This window comes from Schistocerca serialis, chromosome 8 (genome assembly GCF_023864345.2).
Source record: "Schistocerca serialis cubense isolate TAMUIC-IGC-003099 chromosome 8, iqSchSeri2.2, whole genome shotgun sequence".
Lineage (NCBI taxonomy): Eukaryota > Metazoa > Arthropoda > Insecta > Orthoptera > Acrididae > Schistocerca > Schistocerca serialis.
In genome coordinates, this window is record NC_064645.1 from 430,461,252 (window position 1) to 430,480,294 (window position 19,043).

At 43.0% G+C, this 19,043-nt stretch overlaps 1 protein-coding gene across 1 annotated transcript in view; it reads right to left on the reverse strand.

Moving 5' to 3' along the window:
• LOC126417051 (gamma-aminobutyric acid type B receptor subunit 2) overlaps window positions 1-19,043 on the reverse strand; it is a 430,259-nt gene that overhangs the window by 280,386 nt on the left and 130,830 nt on the right. The window lies entirely within an intron of this gene.

The window sequence follows — 19,043 nt, forward strand, 5'->3', positions numbered from 1 at the left end:
AGATAGAGAAGATCCAAAGAAGAGCGTCGCGTTTCGTCACAGGGTTATTTGGTAAGCGTGATAGTGTTACGGAGATGTTTAGCACGCTCAAGTGGCAGACTCTGCAAGAGAGGCGCTCTGCATCGCGGTGTAGCTTGCTGTCCAGATTTCGAGAGGGTGCGTTTCTGGATGAGGTATCGATTATATATTGCTTCCCCCTACTTATACCTTCCGAGGAGATCACGAATGTAAAATTAGAGAGATTCAAGCGTGCACGCAGGCTTTCCGGCAGTCGTTCTTCCCGCGAACCATACGCGACTGGTACAGGAAAGGGAGGTAATGACAGTGGCACATAAAGTACCCTCCTCTACACACCATTGGGTGGCTTGCGGAGTATAAATGTAGATGTAGATGTAGGTGTACATACAGTTTGTTTCTCCCCAGCACGATGGCATCTACCACCAGCGCAATGCAATGTGTTATATAGCTCGTAGTGTATCAGCGTGGCTCGAAGAGCACCAGAATGAGTTTATTACTCTCAAGACAACAAACCTCCCGGGTTTAGGTCCAATTTCGAATCTGTGGGACCACCTCGATTGGGTTGCTGGCGCTATGGATCATCAACTGATAAACCTAGCACGGCTGGTACAGCAGTGGAGTCGGAATGGCTCTACATCCCTGTCGGTACCTTCCAGAAGCTGACTGACTCTCTTCCTGCACGTCTCGCAGCGGTTTGAGCCGCAGAAGGTGGTTATTCAGCATTATGACAGGTGGTTACACTAACGATGCAGCAGCGGGTGAAATGTAGCAGGCACTGTCTTCAGAATATGGTAGCTGCAGTATAGGCCGCACTTCCAAATACGCGCGCTGCCATTTACGCCACCGCGTTTCCTACAGCCGCCACCGTGGGACGAGGGCGCTGCCACGAACGATTGCGCCGCTGCCAACGAGATATGAGCACTCCTTCTCCGAGCTCCAGCGGCAGATGCACTTAAGTTCTAACGTTCATGGAACGACCCCATTTCTTTTGACAGTCGAATAACGTTTACAGACTTCTGTAGTGGCCAAGCCTGGAAGAAGTATTGAAGACTGACAGACGTATAAATCTTTTTTATCTTTATATATTTCTACATTCAAATCTACTGTTAGCAACTGATGCTGCATGTATTATTTTTAGTATTTGATATAAGATGTAGATCAGTTAATATCTGAATTCGCTATTCATGAACACCGGCTGGAGTGGCCGAGCGGTTCTAGGCGCTACAGTCTGGAACCGCGCGACCTCTACGGTCGCAGGTTCGAATCCTGCCTCGGACATGGATGTGTGTAATGTCCTTCGGTTAGTTAGGTTTAAGTCGTTCTGAGTTCTATTGGACTGATGACCTCAGAAGTTAAGTCCCATAGCGCTCAGAGCCATTTGAACCAGCCATATTCATGAACAGCATCTCATTCTCGCATCTGTATCCACTAAAGAACCACATAGCGTGCAAGGAAATGCTAACAGGACCAACACGGGATCTGATAATAAAAAAAGGTATCGTTGACTGCGCCGTCATTTAGAATCTCTTGCAGTCCAGCCAGCACAGATCTGACGGCAATTACAAGAAACTGATGCCAACTGCATTAACTAAATATATGACTGACTACTTCATCCGCTAGCTGACAGTGCGACACACACAAATTATTCACCTGTATTACCACTGAGATACGGACCTCATTACTAACCATTGTCTGGGACCAACATACATGTGGGGACACGTCACATTTGGAAAAAAAATTAATCGTTATAAAATAATTCTTAACAGTTCTACATTACTGTAAAGCACTCTTACGGTGTCTTAACCAAGTCTTCGCGCGAGCGATGCGGATGTGAACGAACGTGTCCTCTTCAAGATTCTTACTGTCTTGTTTGTTCATATAGTGCGTTTGCGTGCCGCTTTGTTTGTTGAAAGATCGTTTGGAAGTGCCAATAGAGTCCGTAGTGTTGTTGCTCTATACGAAATAAAGTATTTTGAAGCGTAAATAACCGGCAACGTCTATCACCAGGCAGGGCTGGATTTACAATCTGCTAGGAGACAGAGGTAGTCTTCATCAAAAATTTAATGTCCTCTCTACTTTGTACTATCAGCACCTGATCAGGTACCACCACTCTTACAAACTGAAATCAAGAGTCATCTGACTGGGTTTTCCAGGGTCCAACCCAGCAGAGGCGTTGCCAGCTATGTCGTGCTGTTAGCAAAGGCACTCGCTTCGGTGGTCTGCTGCCATATCCCACTAACGCCAAATCTCGCCACACTATCCTAATGGGTACGTTCCTCGTAGTCCGTCGTACGTCCCACATTGATTTCTGAGGTTTTTTTACGTAATGTTACTTGTCTGTCAGCACTGACAACTTCACAAAACGCCGCTGCTCTCGGTCATCAAGTGAAGGCAGTCGGCCACTGCATTGTCCGTGGTGACAGGTAACGCTTGAAATTTGTTATTCTCGGCAAACTCTTGACACTGTGAATCTCGGAATACTGAATTCCGTAGCAATTTCAGAAATGGTGTGCCCAATGCGTCTAGCTCCAGCTACCATTCCGCGTTCAAAGTCCGTTAATTCCGCTAGTGCGGCCATAATCACGTCCGAAACCTTTCCACATGGATCACTTGAGTATGGATGACAGCTCTGCCAATAGACTACCCTTTTATATCTTGTGTACGCGATACTACCGCCATCTGTATATGTGTGTATCGCTTGGCAGGCGGCGCCGCTGCTCTACCCTTTTGGTAAATGACACATACACAACGTAGATATAGCATGGGCTAGAGAGTTAGTTAGCGTAGAAGTAAGTAGAGGGGCTGCACATCATGGCGTAGTAGACAATTAAAGTTGAACAGAGGAAAAAGAACATAATCAAACTAGTGTAAATCGAAATATCAGAAAAGTGGAGTATCTAAGTGTATAAAATATATGAATGTATTAAATCGATACAAAATAAATAATTAGCTGAACAGATACAGTAAACTGGAAAAGGGTAAATGCTGGCCTACGTAAAAAACGTAAATAAATAGTGTAGTTAAATTATAAACAAGAAAAAGTAAAAAATCGCTAAAATGAGGTGAACAAGAAGTATAAAGCAAATGAGGTGCAGTACGTCCGACCGCCACCACTTTCTCCAATATGCCGCTGTAAGGGATCTGTGATCCCATGAATATAGGTGCTAGTATCCGACGCCCAGGTCGATAGCAGGCAGGAGTCGATTGTCGAGCGCTGCAGCAGGCAGTGAGACTAGTGTTGAGTGCGAAGTAGTACTGGAGAGTGTCTAGCGAGCGGTAGTGTTGGAGAGACGGGCAAGAATGGCGGTCGAGTTAAAATTCACCGGAGTATGACGAGTGAGCACGTCCCCCTGATCGTCGTGGGGTTGACCCTCACTAATACCGATTCGCGAGTGATATGAAACAGAAAGTGACAAGTGCCGAATTACGTGTTTCGCGTCAACCGCGTCGGCCAGCAACATCCATGGATTGCAGTGAGGATTGTTGTGATTGTTAACCATCAGCATTGCGTGTGACGAAGTACTGAAAATCAGCAATCAATAAAAAGAGATAACCACAATTAGACGTGTAAGGCGAAGGTAGCAACTGCCTCAGAATTTGTGTGTTAGTAGGAAATATATATCAGTTTTGTACATCGCAACCTTTGTGGTCCTTAATAATAGACAAACTTTCAATCATTAGCTACTCCGTCTCAGAACAGCCGCACTAGGTTGAAATACCCTCGAAACCACAGCAGAAAACCCGATAGCCTTTCATCCATTAAGCACACGGTCATATAATCATAATAATTAACTGTTTGGTGGCTTCGAAAAATTACACAAAATCCAAAAGGAATGTAATGGGGGGGGGGGGGGGTGTTTCACCGCGACCAGCCGAGGAGGAGGGCATACCCCCGAGGAGAGTCATTCTCCAAGCACGCAGCGAGAAGCCGGGCAGACATCCTCGCCTCGCCCAAGGAGGGACACGTAGCGAAGGGCCTGTCTGACAAAGAGAAGCGTGCCGAGAACCGATGGACACCTGCAACCATTAGGACGGAACGCCAAGAATGTACGCGTGAAAGCAAGTGAGTTCTTCTGTCCCGGCGGCAGTTATTTTACTTGCCTTAGAAAGCAGGAATGTCCCACCAATTCTAGCACCCTATGGGCACAGGAAGGAGCGTACACAAAGAGCATTGAATTGACGTGTGAAAGAAGTCAGCGTTCTTCAGATGGTTTTCTCGACAGTAGGGACATTCCTTATAAATCACGGACACCGGAAGATTTTGAGACGGAGCCCAGACTTGAGTCTGTCCAGACCCCACGCGGAGAGAGCGGTTACAAAGAGGTGTTATGTAGCCTCGGAATACAGGAAAACATCGTAAGAATGTGAAATCGTGAGAAGGATGTCATTTCAGGAGGCACACGCCAGCCCACGCGATAGGAAATCTCCACCCCGCACAGAGAGACGTGGTGATGAAACGGCTATCTGTCATTGGGCTGCACTGAAAATTTCTTCCGATAATGACAACGCCGAAAGGAAGAATATTTCGAAGAGGAGCTGAGAGATGCGTGGAGAAGCGAGAGGGGGAGTCGTAAGGACACCGCGGAAGCTAGAGGACATGGACGCTCTTCCACCCATCACCAACATCCGCCTTCCGACACCGTGATCGCACAACTTCGCCCACGCAACCGACAATGGGCAGACTACGTGGAGATCGTAGCCAGGCCTAGCGGCAAAGCCGCGGTTGCTGATGAGTCCGAGGCGACGCGCCATACCGAAGCAGCGCCTGCAGCTGACAGCAGTACACGACAGACGATAACGAACAGTGGTGAGACGATTCGTCCACCCCCTCCTCCTTCCGCTTAATAACTGAGTCGTGCCCACGCCCAGTCAAATGAGCCCTGAGATTTATAATTTTGTTTTGGTTTGTGTAAACACGAAAATAAACACATTTCTTTCAGGTTTCGATCATATAAGCTATCTTTTACGAGTACATTCATACATGAACCACTTAAATACGAACCATTGGTGTTTGATTTCTTTTCACTATTGATATCAAGCAATCGTTGGCTCCTAGTGTGGGGCACTCTCATTAGTAATCTACTCGCCATTTCATGTACGACAGCACAGAGAAGAATTCACAGTTCACCACAAATGGCATCGGAAGAAAGGGAACCGCTGATGATAAAAACCAGACTCGGAAAGGCGGGGAAAAAAAGTGTAAATTTCTAAATATAAAAACATTACATGTCGGTGTGATCCTTACATCTTGGAGTTTAGGCATAAAAAAGTCACCTTAATAAGCATTAAGGTATAAATATGTAAGGCTCATGAAGCATATAAAGTGAAAGAGGGATAACTACAACTAATTAAAAAATGGACAACATATGATCATAATATACTTGAGTATTGGTGGCCATGGTCGTATTTTCTACCGCTATGACTGCTTTTGTGTTTGTAACTAAGTAATGGTGTCTTTCTCATACTTCATATGTACGTGTGCAGTCCTATTTTCGCATCCCTCAAATGACGTTTATTTATTCCTCATTTCTAGAATCTTCCATTCTCGAGTTTTTCTCTATGTGACATATACCGTTGGTATTAATTTTTATGTTACATATGTCATTGGCATCAGTTTTAGCGTGAGTTTCCAGCATTTTATACTTAATCTCTTTCCCGAATTTATGCTGTTAAATAGTGTTCGTAGTATGGAATAACTTCCCCCCCCCCCCCTCCCACCGGATTATCTGATGAAGCCTTGGCCAGGCAAAATGTGTAATAAACAAATTACAAATCTGCAACCTACTACTGTTTTTACAATCAACATATCGTGAGGTTGCTGTATCAGTCAGCCACCATGGAATAAAACAGTTTTTATAATAAAGTAAGTATCGTCTGCGACGCTCCTGCACTTAAAGCCAAAACATGTGCAAGTCTCCCAGTGCGACAAAAGCTTGGTGCAACGCAAACGTTAGACAGGATGCAACAAGACGTCAACATCTATAATCTAACAATTTTAAAATTGCACACTCAACACAGGAAGCTCTTCCTCTGACCCTTGATCTCCAGACCACACGTACAACATAGAGTATAGAAGCTCCCAATAACCCTCAAGCATTAAATATTGATCAACGAGTTCCACCACAAGTAGTCGGAGTTCCGACATTACAATCGACTCAAAAGTCGTTTGTCAGACTACAGATCTCGGTGGTTCCCCATATGCCTCAATTTTCCTGTTAGCACCTGGCGATAATTCTCAATCTGAGACATTCTCATGCAAAGTATCCCCTACCTTTTGTTCCTACAACTGTAGGGCATCGAATCGTCTGTGATGATAAAAGTTGTCACTGTGTTTATGTAATTTACGAAACATCCATGGGGGAGACGTCACACCATGCTCAACAGCCTGATGAAGACTCTTTATCAGTGGAATATGGAATAATTCAAGTCGTTCCTAAAGGCAACCGGAAAATGAAAAAAAAGGTCGAGACGGGTCCCTCAGATTCATCTTATACATTCCATGTTGTTTTGCCACACACTATCTGTATGAACAGGTAGTAAACCAACGTTTTTACACCGAAATTCGTGAACCTGTGCCTTTCCTACACCGTTTTCCTTTAATTTAGTGCAGTATGCGTAATTGGGCGAATGTGAGTCAAGTAAGGTTAGCTCGCAGGTGTAGACTGGTACCGTAGTTCTGCCAGCCAGCAGTAGCGTAGGTGGAAAGGCAGAGGCATCTAATTGTGGCAGAACAGGTGTCTGATCAGGTAAACTCAGATGAGTTTCTGGAATGGCTAGTCCTTCAAACTGGGGCATTCTTCCATTGTGTCTTGGAAAGAACATGTGTCCCTCGGACAGTCTGTGGATTTAATTCAGCAGTTTGGATATTAGGGGGAAATCACTTTAGTTATTGTAGGGATAATTTCGTGCGTGTATTGATTATAAGTATGTTGGTAGGAAGTACTTCATGTGTGCATAGGTTTGAAACCATGTGGTGTTCAGTAAGGCTAGTAAAGTGAATTATATAAAAAGTTAATAAAAATCAAAAGTAAAAATAAAAATTGAAATATCAGCCCCAGATTTTGCGCCATTATTGTGCATAACATGGGTTAAATTCTTTATTTTTCATGATTTGTGGGCCGTAACTTTGGTGGCTTTGTTCAGTCACAACTCCACACAACCGATGGCAGGAATCAAGTTTATTCTTCCACTGACTTTCAGTAAATATCTGCCCTCTCAGCGCGTAATTATTGTTTGTACAGATTTTCGAACTTAAGTTGATTTTTTGTGGAGTAGGCAGGTTCTTTCTTTGCGTGCACAGCTGATACAATCGGCTGTGTGTTAATTAAAGTCCACAAAAATTCATTGATTATGGAGCACGGAATACATCCAATCTTGCAGAATAGAACGACTACCAAAATACATGGTTTATTTTGTAATGTGAAATTCAACGTATTTTTCACTTTTTTCATGTGCTCAGGACTGAGCGAGGGCTCCTCTACTGATCTGGCAGTAGTCTTGGTTGTGGTTATTAGTAGTGGAGAAACACTTTCATTGCTATTTCTTTCGTTTTATCGCGTATAAATTTATGGACGTCATAGCAATGGAATTGCAAGCTTCCGCCTGACGCCGATAGCCGTCCTCATATGATCTGGTGGACCCAATGGTGCGTGTTTGCTGAGCCACACCTCCAGTGGGTCGGTACCGCAAGTGCCCTCTTTCGCCGCAGTATACGACAACCAGCGGCAACGACGCGGCACACTCGCGCTCAGAGCCACATCGCTGTGGGAAGTTATGCAGACGCCACCTACGCACGGCAAAGCCGACATAGTTTGTGCTTCACCACAGAGAGACACTTCCTTGTTGCAACTGAGAGCCGAACTCTGCTTATTGTCTCATTGTTTCTAATGTCTTCGTTTGCCTGGAGAAATACAGATTACTTAAATCTTATGTTTGTTGTGTTAACTTTTTCACTGATCATTTCTGCTCCTGTATAGCTTTCCTACGACGGCAGCTGCCATATCACTGAGTAGCAGCCTCTCATTACCATTGTGTACGATGTCATACATCTCTGGCGAACGAACGGGCATCTGACTGAACTATTTCCCATCTTATGCCACATTTTATTAACAAGACGTTTAGCCTTCGTGAAGCATCTTCAGATCGTCTATAGCGATAGCAAAATAAGCTAGAATTGTTTTGGTCCACACTAGCGCCTACCTTACAGTCTTGGCAAGAACAGGACCGGTACACGTATAACACTGTCACAGAACGATTTACATATCGGACTTTCGACTCCATCGCTTCCGGAGCAAGGTCTCTTATCCACAATTGATACATTTACCCTTCTCCATCATCCCTAAAAGTTCGTAACATCATCATAGCATCGCCCTGTATAACGACTGTATCCTTTCACTCAAGGATGCTCAGCAATGGAGGACTTGTTTTATCGATGAATCTCGTCAGCGCCGTCTCGTTTTCTATAGGTGACTCTGTCACCATTCTCAAACATTCAAGGTATTGGGAGGAAATCTACAAAAAATGTCTCTGAGCGCTATGGGAGTTAACATCTGAGGTCATCAGTCCCCTAAAACTTAGAACTACTTAAACATAACTAACCTAAGGACATCACACACATCCATGCCCGAGGCAGGAATCGAACCTGCGACCGTAGCGGTCGCGCAGTTCCAGACCGCTCGGCCACACCGGCATCAGGAAATCTACAAGTAGAGTGATATTCATTTCCCATGTAGCTCCTATACACCATAATTACACTGCACATTCTTCACTGGTAACGGGTATATTCCTTATCCACGTTATCTGTGCTACATCGTACTTCTTCACTCACTTCGCACATTTCAATTGTGTTCTACGTCAATATATAAATTATTTTCCTAGCATTGGGTTCTTATGGTTATCGATAAATCAATCGTTGCATATCTGAGCCTGCAGTTCACCTTCCGGTACATATAACGAAGTGAATTTTAGTATTTTGGTTTTTCAAGAAATGTGGAAACCAGTCTACTTGTAAAGAACGCAGAAAAATGTACGTACGCGTGGTATTGCCCTGCAGCGACCAGAACTGGTACTGTGGCTGCAGCAAGTCACGTGGAAACCACTTTGCGGTTCCAGTATTGGCGCTCTTCGGTGAAATCCAGCCGCTGTGATTAAAACGAGCTCACTTCCTGCCTCTGGTGACATCAAAGGCTGCCGCAGACGCCTACGCCAACCGCTGTGACACCTGCAGCATGGAACTGGTCCTGATTGCCTGCACACGTCTCGACCGTGTGGAGGGCGATTCAGATTCGAAATCGGGGAAAGCTACCTAATGAAATTATAGGTCTTCTCTAAAATTTATAGTCTCTGAAAGCAGGCTTTCCTTACAACAACGAGAATTTCTTCTTCTTTTTTTTTTTTTTTGTAACAACAGCTATTTCTGACCATAAATTAATTACAGAACTTACAGGTTTCCATTATACAAATCAGAATGTGGTTAAGACTGGAATATTGCATAGTATATACACGTTAGATGGTATAAAGAACTAGTAACGGGAAAGTTTCCACCGAAAAAGTTTCATCAAGTTTTGCAATAGCGCGTAGAGTTTGCGCATCACATCGAAAACACGGTAAACAGTGAATTCGGAAAATAAAAGAGTAGTCAACGGCTGTTTAGTTTCTTTCCCCTAAAGCGCGATATATCTTCTACTATTAACAGTCAGGGAAATGCAGCTATACAACTACGTGTGTAAGGATAAGGAACTTCAATTGCAACTCTTAACGCTATACTTTGATGCTTAACCTGAAACACAATCGCTGGAGACTAAACTTTTCACTGACGCAGAAAAGAGGTTAGAGGACGTTTAAATACGAAATGTTGAAGAGGCATCTTGGAGCGTGGTAACGAGTTTTTAAAAATTGACATATTCCGAAGTGGGAGTACGCGACATTCTCAATGTTTGTGTAATAATTTGTTGTGAGCAACATAGCTTAGAAATTATGTTCAGCTTCTGTACTTCACTGATGTATCTTACAGATTTCATGCCACTCAGAATGCTTAATTGGATTTTGTTATAAATCCCGAAGAAGATATGAGCGGATTAACCACATCCGGAAATGGCAGTCAATTGATGAAACAGTTAATACACTACTGGCCATTAAAATTGCTGCACCAAGAAGAAATGCAGATGATAAACGGGTATTCATTGGACAAATATATTATACTGGAACTGACATTTGATTACATTTTCACGCAGTTTGGGTACAAAGATCCTGAGAAATCAGAACCCAGAACAACCACCTCCGGCCCTAATAACGGCGTTGATACGCCTGGGCATTGAGTCAAACAGAGCTTGGATGGCGCGTGCAGGTACAGCTGCCTATGCAGCTTCAACACGATACCACAGTTCATCAAGAGTAGTGACCGGCGTATTGTGACGAGCCAGTTGCTCGGCCACCATTGACCAGACGTTTTCAATTGGTGAGAGATCTGGAGAATGTGCTGGCCAGGGCAGCAGTCGAACATTTTCTGTGTCAGAAAGGCCCGTATAGGACCTGCAACATGCGGTCGTGCACTATCCTGCTGAAACGTAAGGTTTCACAGGGATCGAATGAAGGGTAGAGCCACGGGTCGTAACACATCTGAAATGTAACGTCCACTGTTCAAAGTGCCGTGAATGCGAACGGGAGGTGACCAAGGCGTCTAACCAATGGCACCCCATACCATCACGCCGGGTGATACGCCAGTATGGCGATGACGAATACACGCGTTCACCGTGATGCCGCCAAACACGGATGTGACCATCATGACGCTGTAAACAGAATCTGGATTCATCCGAAAAAAATGACGTTTTGCCATTCGTGAACCCAGGTTCGTCGTTGAGTACACCATCGCAGGCGCTCCTGTCTGTGATGCAGCGTCAAGGGTAACCGAAGCCATGGTCTCCGAGCTGATAATCCATGCTGCTGCAAACATCGTCGAACTGTTCGTGCAGATGGTAGTTGTCTTGCTAACAGTCATTGGATCTCGACCAACGCGAACAGCAATGTCGCGATACGATAAACTGCGATCGCGATAGGCTAAAATCCGACCTTTATCAAAGTCGGAAACGTGATGGTACGCATTTCTCCTCCTTACACGAGGCATCACAACAACGTTTCACCAGGCAACGCCGGTCAACTGCTGTTTGTGTATGAGAAATCGGTTGGAAACTTTCCTCATATCAGCACGTTTTAGGTGTCGCCACCGGCGCCAACCTTGAGTGAATGCTCTGAAAAGATAATCATTTGCATATCACAGCATCTTCTTCCTGTCGGTTAAATTTCGCGTCTGTAGCACGTCATCTTCGTGGTGTAGCAATTTTAATGGCGAGTAGTGTATAAACAATGTAACGTTTAAGCGATCTTGAACGTAGTAAGTTATTATAGAAGCATCGAGACTACACAGTTAATCTGGTTATTCTTACAGCGAGGTCTCTCAATAGTTTTATGCAAGGCGCTTTAGCACTGTACGTACTACTCTTAGCGAGGCTACAGCAAGAGTGCATTGGGAATGTCCATGGCTCTTACGCTTTTTTCTTTGAATCGCATGTTTTAAATCACTTCTTTCTTAATTATATCGGCAGCGTATTCATACTGAACTCTAGGCCTTATAGCATAATTTTGCAGAAGAACACAGAAGTCACAAACATTTACTTCTGCTTTTTGTTGTTTATTTTGCATTTCCTTCCCACTAAATTATCCTCGTTCTTTAACATAAATAAAAACCTAATCGGCAGGTTGTCTCTATGTACAGCACATTTATTTTAAATTTAAAATGAGTACAGATTTTGTGTTTTACATCTATATAAAACAGAATGAACCTTCAGGTATTTTTAATTTAAATAACTGCACCTTTCAGCATCCTATTTGGGCTCTCCTTGAAAACCACAATCGTTCCTCCTCCAGTCTCAATCGTTCCATTCTTCTAATACTAAATAATCACATAAACGGAATCTTGGTATATAGCCAAGAAATTTACTGAAATTATTCTATGCACCTGCCCTGAAATGAAGGTGTTCAACTTCGGTGTTACAGCTGCCAGAGCCGTAATTGTAAGACCCTTGATATGAAGCATTTGTTCCTCGCTTAATGTCTATGCAATTGTTTGGTAGGAATAATCATTATGTTCTGGAGTTCTTTGGTAACGACAGTTTAAAATATAGTCAGTCACACTGGATAATAATTTTTAAATGGCGGGTGGGACGTTAAGGGTATTGGCTCAGCAGACAGGAGTGGCGTAGTGTAGAAGAGGCAGTGACGACCTAGCTTGGAAGAATTAAAATGGATGTCACCGCGCTGTAGTGACGAGGTACTGACGTATTTAATGAGCAGAAGTACAGGGTGTGCCGAATTAACACTACAATGATGACAAGGATAATTACTTGTGCTATGTCGATTACGAATAGGTAGCAAGAAGAAGCTCCCCTCTCCACAATATTCTGGAAAAGACTACAAAATATTTTAACGATACTGGAGAAGGCATACTGGTGTTCCATGGAGGAAGTATATTGGTAAAAATTCACATCGTTTTGTGACATAAAGTCGTCCAGAGAAATCTGTACCTGTAAGTAGTGTTAGTACAAGGAAATTTGGTTTGAATAAACACGTTTAAGGCGTTAGAGGCTTCAAAAATTATCAACTATTTTGGGTGTCCCGGGCGGAATTGTCAGTATTGAATGACATGCAGAAACGATCATTCGAAACCAAAATGTCTAGTAAACATGGCCACTGGAAAGCATACCTTAAGCGCTATGAGCACTTCTTTGTCCTCGATGCTGTGAAATAAACTCTTCTATTGCAGGATCTTTGCTTTCCATATTTTGGGAGGAGGTAGTACGGGCCAAAACAAGAAAAAAATGTCAAATGAACTGGGCGGTAAAATGCCTACCTTAAGAGCTATGAGCACTTATTCGGTGGTAGAAATGCGTCTGACATTAGTGAAGATGAACATGGGCTCATAGCCGTTATGGCGTGTATCTTAGAGCCCGGGTTTATTTGACGATTTTGCTTCGAATGATCGCTCTTGTCATATCTGTGAATACCGACTATTCCTCTTCGGACATCCTGTATAGTGAAATGGACCATGTGAGTAGGTGTTCTTAGGTTTTCAACACCGCCGTAATTACATACAAGCAGAACTGTCAATTGCCTGTTACCGGAGGCATTGACTTCTATGGATTCACGGTACTGACTATAAATACCTCAAGCTGACGGAATGGATTGCAGATACACCAATAAAGATATCTTCCTGAAATTTGGCTGAATTACGACTCGGGCATGTTCGCAAGGAGTGCTTATTATATTTTATTTTAATTTATTCATTAGTTATCAGAAAAAAAACCTGACAGAAAACACACAACAAAATTACGTCTTTGTTTAAAACGTCCACCATTATACTAATCTCCCGAATTTGAAAAATCTGTGAGCGCAACATTTAATAGATTAAGAACATTGTTTGTTTTTTGATTTCAGATAAGACTTGCAGACTGTAAGATTTTCGTCATGGACACATCTCATTTTGGACAGAGCAACTTTAACTCCTCGGATCGGGAGCTTAATGATGGCTGAATTTGTTAAAAAACTCAGAAAATTACGTCCAAGAATCAATAAATAATGCGAAAAAGATTTACGTTGATTGCTTTATTACTATTTCCAAGAAAAAAATCGTATAAGTCTCTTGTTTTACATGCTGACAGGGTAGTAGTAGTAGTAGTAGTAGAGGGGATTTTGGGCGTACGACAGCAAGGTCTTCAGCGCCCTATGCTGACAGGAGAATGCTGCCTTAAGGTATTCATTTTAGAGCCCTTTTTACTGGGTTGTTGTTTCTTGTTTTTGTCCATACTACCGCTTCCCAAAATATGGAAAGCAAAGAGTTTGCAGGAGTATCGAAGAATTAGTTCTCATAGCTTTTAAGGTATGCAATTGAGAGTCGTTGTTTACTGGATTTCTTTGCATGGAATGGTCGTTACTGTTATATCCCTGAATATTGAGTATTCCGAGCGGAGCACTCTGTATATGTGGATTTGAAATTAGTTTAAATTTCCGTCTTGTTTTGTCTTGCCTATCCTACCCGCCTTTAACTTTCACAAAGAGCAAGACAAAATCCTGCACAACATTTATTCTACTCTGACCCGAAGTAACGCAGCAGCTTTCTACCCTTGTGAGACAGAGTCCTGAGACATGGCTGTCAAAGCCAAGTGCTTGCTCAGAAAGGAAATGGTTTGCTCTGGAAATGCTTGAAGGCTGCTACACTTCGTGCTTCTTCATTCCTTACGCTTTCATAACATTTCTTTGAACTGACGAATAAAACAGACTGGCAAATTTTGTATTTTCTCTGAGTACATGTAAGGCTGCACCTGTTTACTCCAGAAATAAGAGGAGTAATCATGACTTCGAAAAATTGAGTTATGTAATTATTTTTTGTTTTAGTGCAGGTACGTCAATAGGCCTGGCACGTACTGAAATCCCCACTTTACTTTATCTTACTAAACCGCTACAGCCACCTAATGCAAAACTGAGCGACCCATCTCCACCATATCATTGAGCTGGGTCTTATTCTTTTATTCCTCTAACGGCGGGCTACGGTACTGTGGCACAGGGATACAATGTGTGCCATGGCTGCTGAGATGTGACTGAAAACAAACAAACAAATAATTACGTATCTTTGTCCCTCGAGGTGATAACTGAAGCTGTAAGTCTACCCCTTTTATAAGAGATCACGCTGCTGGGCTTATCTCCGAGCACACACGTTTCTTGGTCACATATCACCGGGAACGCGGAAGACTCTGCGCCTTATTATTTGCTGCCCTCATTCCTCGTTCAGAGCGCCGGGCCCAGTATTCAATTAATTAGCGATGGTTTCAGCGCGCTGACAAAATGGGTTAATAACTCATCATTCATCACGCAGACGTCAGAGGCCTTTCTCTGGGCCACGTGTCGGTCACGGGAACGTTCCGCAGTCTGAACGTGTCATTACACGTGGATGCTCGGGCGCCACTTTTAGCGCAGAACGATGTGATCCTTTAGATTTTCCTTTCGTCATTACCCCAACCGAAATAAAATTCCTCTAGTATGTAGACATATCTTTCGTTTAGACGTGAGATATCGCAATAATAAAGAAATATTTCAGAGAACTGACTGAAGTCTATTCGTGCAATTTCAGCACGGTTGAAAGGGCGAGTCATCGTTAAAGAAGATAATAATTAGGAGAAAAGATTGCCATCTCAGTAAAGCATCGATAGCTGTGGCCCACAACGACGACGACAGAAAACTTATTCTTCATTTACCTAATTTTTTTATCCTTGTCTTTGTGACGCCAGTGACTGCACTAGACAAGAAGCACGCTAATTCAGCATTTTACTCGTTGGCAATCTTCATAGTGACAGATCTTTCGTAAGCGATATTCAGCTTTTATCAGTTGTTAACTAAATAGAGGAGAGGAAAGGGAAGAGGTTGTTTCCCTGCTACGTCTGTCATCTGTTACATCGCTTCGCCTTGTAAGAAGTAATATTTGTCACCTGAATACTATAATAAGAAGAACCATTGGAATATCCTAGGTGAGAACGTGAAGTATGTGTTGCCCTTACTGGCCCTTTAAGAACATGTTGCTTGATATGAAGGAAGAAGAGAGAGAAGTTAGCAAAATTGGGTATCTCAAATAGGTTGGCATCGTGGTTGTGAAATGACGACCGTTGCCGGGACAGATTTTATGCAATTACTTGATCTGTAAAACATTTATGTAGTCTGCAAAATTTTGTCCATTATTATCTTCAGTGGTCAAGAACCATATGCAGAATAGATTTTGGGAGAATTCAGTGTGGCTTTCGAGCTAATAGATCAACAACAGATCAGACATTTGTCATGAGTCACTTAAATGGAAAGGCATATGGATACTGTAATTCCAATCCCAAAGAAAGCAGGTGTTGACAGATGTGAAAATTACCGAACTATCAGTTTAAGAAGTCACAGGTGCAAAATACTAACGCGCATCCTTTGCAGACGAATGGAAAAACTGGTAGAAACCGACCTCGGGGAAGATCAGATTGGATTCCGTAGAAATGTTGGAACACGTGAGGCAATACTGACCTTACGACTTACCTTAGAAGAAAGATTAAGGAAAGGCAAACCTACGTTTCTAGCATCTGTAGACTTGGAGAAAGCTTTTGACAGTGTTGACCGGAATACCCTATTCCAAATTCTAAAGGTGGCAAGGGTAAAATACAGGGAGCGAAAGGCCATTTACAATATGTACAGAAACCAAATGCCAGTTATAAGAGTCGAGGGACATGAAAGGAAAGCAGTGGTTGGGAAGGGAGTGAGACAGGGTTGTAGACTCTCCCCGATGTTATTCAATCTGTTTATTGAACAAGCAGTAAAGGAAATAAAAGACAAATTCGGAGAGGGTGTTAAAATCCATGGAGAAGGAATAAAAACTTCGAGGTTCGCCGATGACATTGTAATTCTGTCAGAGACAGCAAAGGACTTGGAAGAGCAGTTGAATGGAATGGACAGTGCCTTGAAAGGAGGATATAAGATGAAAATCAACAAAAGCAAAACGAGGATAATGGAATGTAGTCGAATTAAGTCGGGTGATGCGGAGTGAATTAGATTAGGAAATGGGACACTTAAAGTAGTAAATGAGTTTTGCTATTTGGGGAGCAAAATAACTGATGATGGTCGAAGTAGAGAGGATATAAAATGTAGACTGGCAGTGGCAAGGGAAGTGTTTCTGAAGAAGAGAAATTTGTTAACATCGAGTATAGATTTAAGTGTCAGGAAGTCGTTTCTGAAAGTATTTGTATGGAGTGTAGCCATGTATGGAAGTGAAACATGGACGATAAATAGGTTGGACAGTAAGAGAATAGAAGCTTTCCAAATGCGGCGCTACAGAAGAATGCTGAAGATGAGATGGGTAGATCACATAACTAACGAGGAGGTATTGAATAGAATAGGGGAGAAGAGGAGTATGTGGCACAACTTGACAAGAAGAAGGGACCGGTTGGTAGGACATGTTCTGAGTCATAAGGGGATCACAAATTTAGCATTGGAGGGCAGCGTGGAGGGTAAAAATCGTAGAGGGAGACCAAGAGATGAATAGGAGATGAAGAAGCTTGCACAGAATAGAGTAGCATGGAGAGCTGCAACAAACCAGTCTCAGGACTGAAGACCACAACAACAACAACATGAATACAATCTTCACGAGGATTTGAGCGGAGACCTTTGATAGTTTTAACAGGGCGGAAATGCTAATGAAACGTTATGACTCGATACATCATGGAATTATGACACAATCATTCAAGGAACCCTGGATCCAGAATGAAATTTTCACTCTGTAGCGGAGTGTGTGCTGAATTTGAAACTTCCTGGAAGATTAAAACTGTGTGCCGGACCGAGACTCGAACTCGGGACCTTTGCCTTTCTTCCAGTAGTGCTAGTGCTGCAAGTTTCACAGGAGAACTTCTGTGAAGTCTGGAAGGAAGGAGACGAGGTACTGGCAGAAGTAACATTGTGAAGATGGGTCGTTCGTCGTGCTTGGGTGGCTCAGGTGGTGAAGTACTTTCCCGCGAAGGCAAAGGTCTCGAGTTCGAGTCTCGGTCCGGCACACAATTTTAATCTGCCAGGAAGTTTCAACTCTTGATTATTTCAACGCTGTTGTGCAAGTGGGTGGAGAGCTGGGCACTAGGCTTAGCGCTAGTAACTCTGCCAGACAAGGGAAGGCCCTAATTGTAATACTTCCAGGCTTACTCTGAAGCAGCTATGCGCAAACCCCAAATACCCGATTAAACAGGCACTAAGTCTATCATGCAAGTGCAAATGTCCATTGTGTAACAAACAATCTCGAGATCATGCTATCAAGGAAATAAAAACAAGTTCATGATGCTCACCTAAAAAAAAATAATAACCTGAATTGATCACCAGAAGTAAGCTTCAATATTTAACGGGCGCAGAGCTTTGAATATCTAAGATTTAATATCAACAGGGGAAATTTCAGGTCAACTGAAATAAAATCGTATCTCGTAAGGGGAACTGCTGCGTCCACACATGTGAAAAGATAGTGGTCTCCTGGGTATTAAACAGACAAATTAATCTGCAAATCCACAAGGTCACGATCGTATAGTCGTGACGCATGAGCATTAAGGAATACTGATGAGAGGCATCTCAGAATGTTCAACGCAGGTGCTGCACAATATCTACGGATCAGTTCAGGATAATAATTGTACGTCGAGATCTAGATCAAATGCTGAGTTGGGCCGTCTTATACAAAGAGACGAAATTACAAACCAATAACAAGCAGGAGAATAGACCAGCTTGGGCATGTTCTTAGGGTGTGTGTTGGAAGAACGGGCAAAATTTATGAATGGCGGCTAACTACTGTATAAGAAGACAGGGAGGAAGACCACGAAAGCAGTGTGTAAACGCTGCGGAAGCAGAGAAAACTATCAGATGATAGTGAAAAACCACACTGGAAAGGGCAGGCCGGAGGATATTTGTAGAAGTTGGTAAGACCTACACAGGGTTATAATTCCGTAAGAAGAAAAAGAAGCTTAGTTACAGTTTTGAGCAGTTATTTTGCTAATCGTTTTATGTACAGAGTGTACCAAAAGGATTCATCCGATTATAAAAAATCGTTAACTATTCTGTTATTTGAGACATGTGAATGACCAACGTATTTTCGGAAAGAGCAAACTCTCGAGTATCACTTGGCTCCCGCTAGGTAGCGGCAGTGTGCACCCAAATGGTGTCGGGACAACAGAAAGCATTTTGTGTTCTACGTTTTGCGCGGTGCCGTTCAGTAATAACTGCTCAGCATGACGTTCGTACTAGGTATGGCGTGGATCCTCCTGCAGCAGAGAGCATTGGACGATGGTTCTAATGGCTCTGAGCACTATGGGACTTAACATCTATGGTCATCAGTCCCCTAGAACTTAGAACTAGTTAAACCTAACTAACCTAAGGACATCACACAACACCCAGTCATCACGAGGCAGAGAAAATCCCTGACCCCGCCG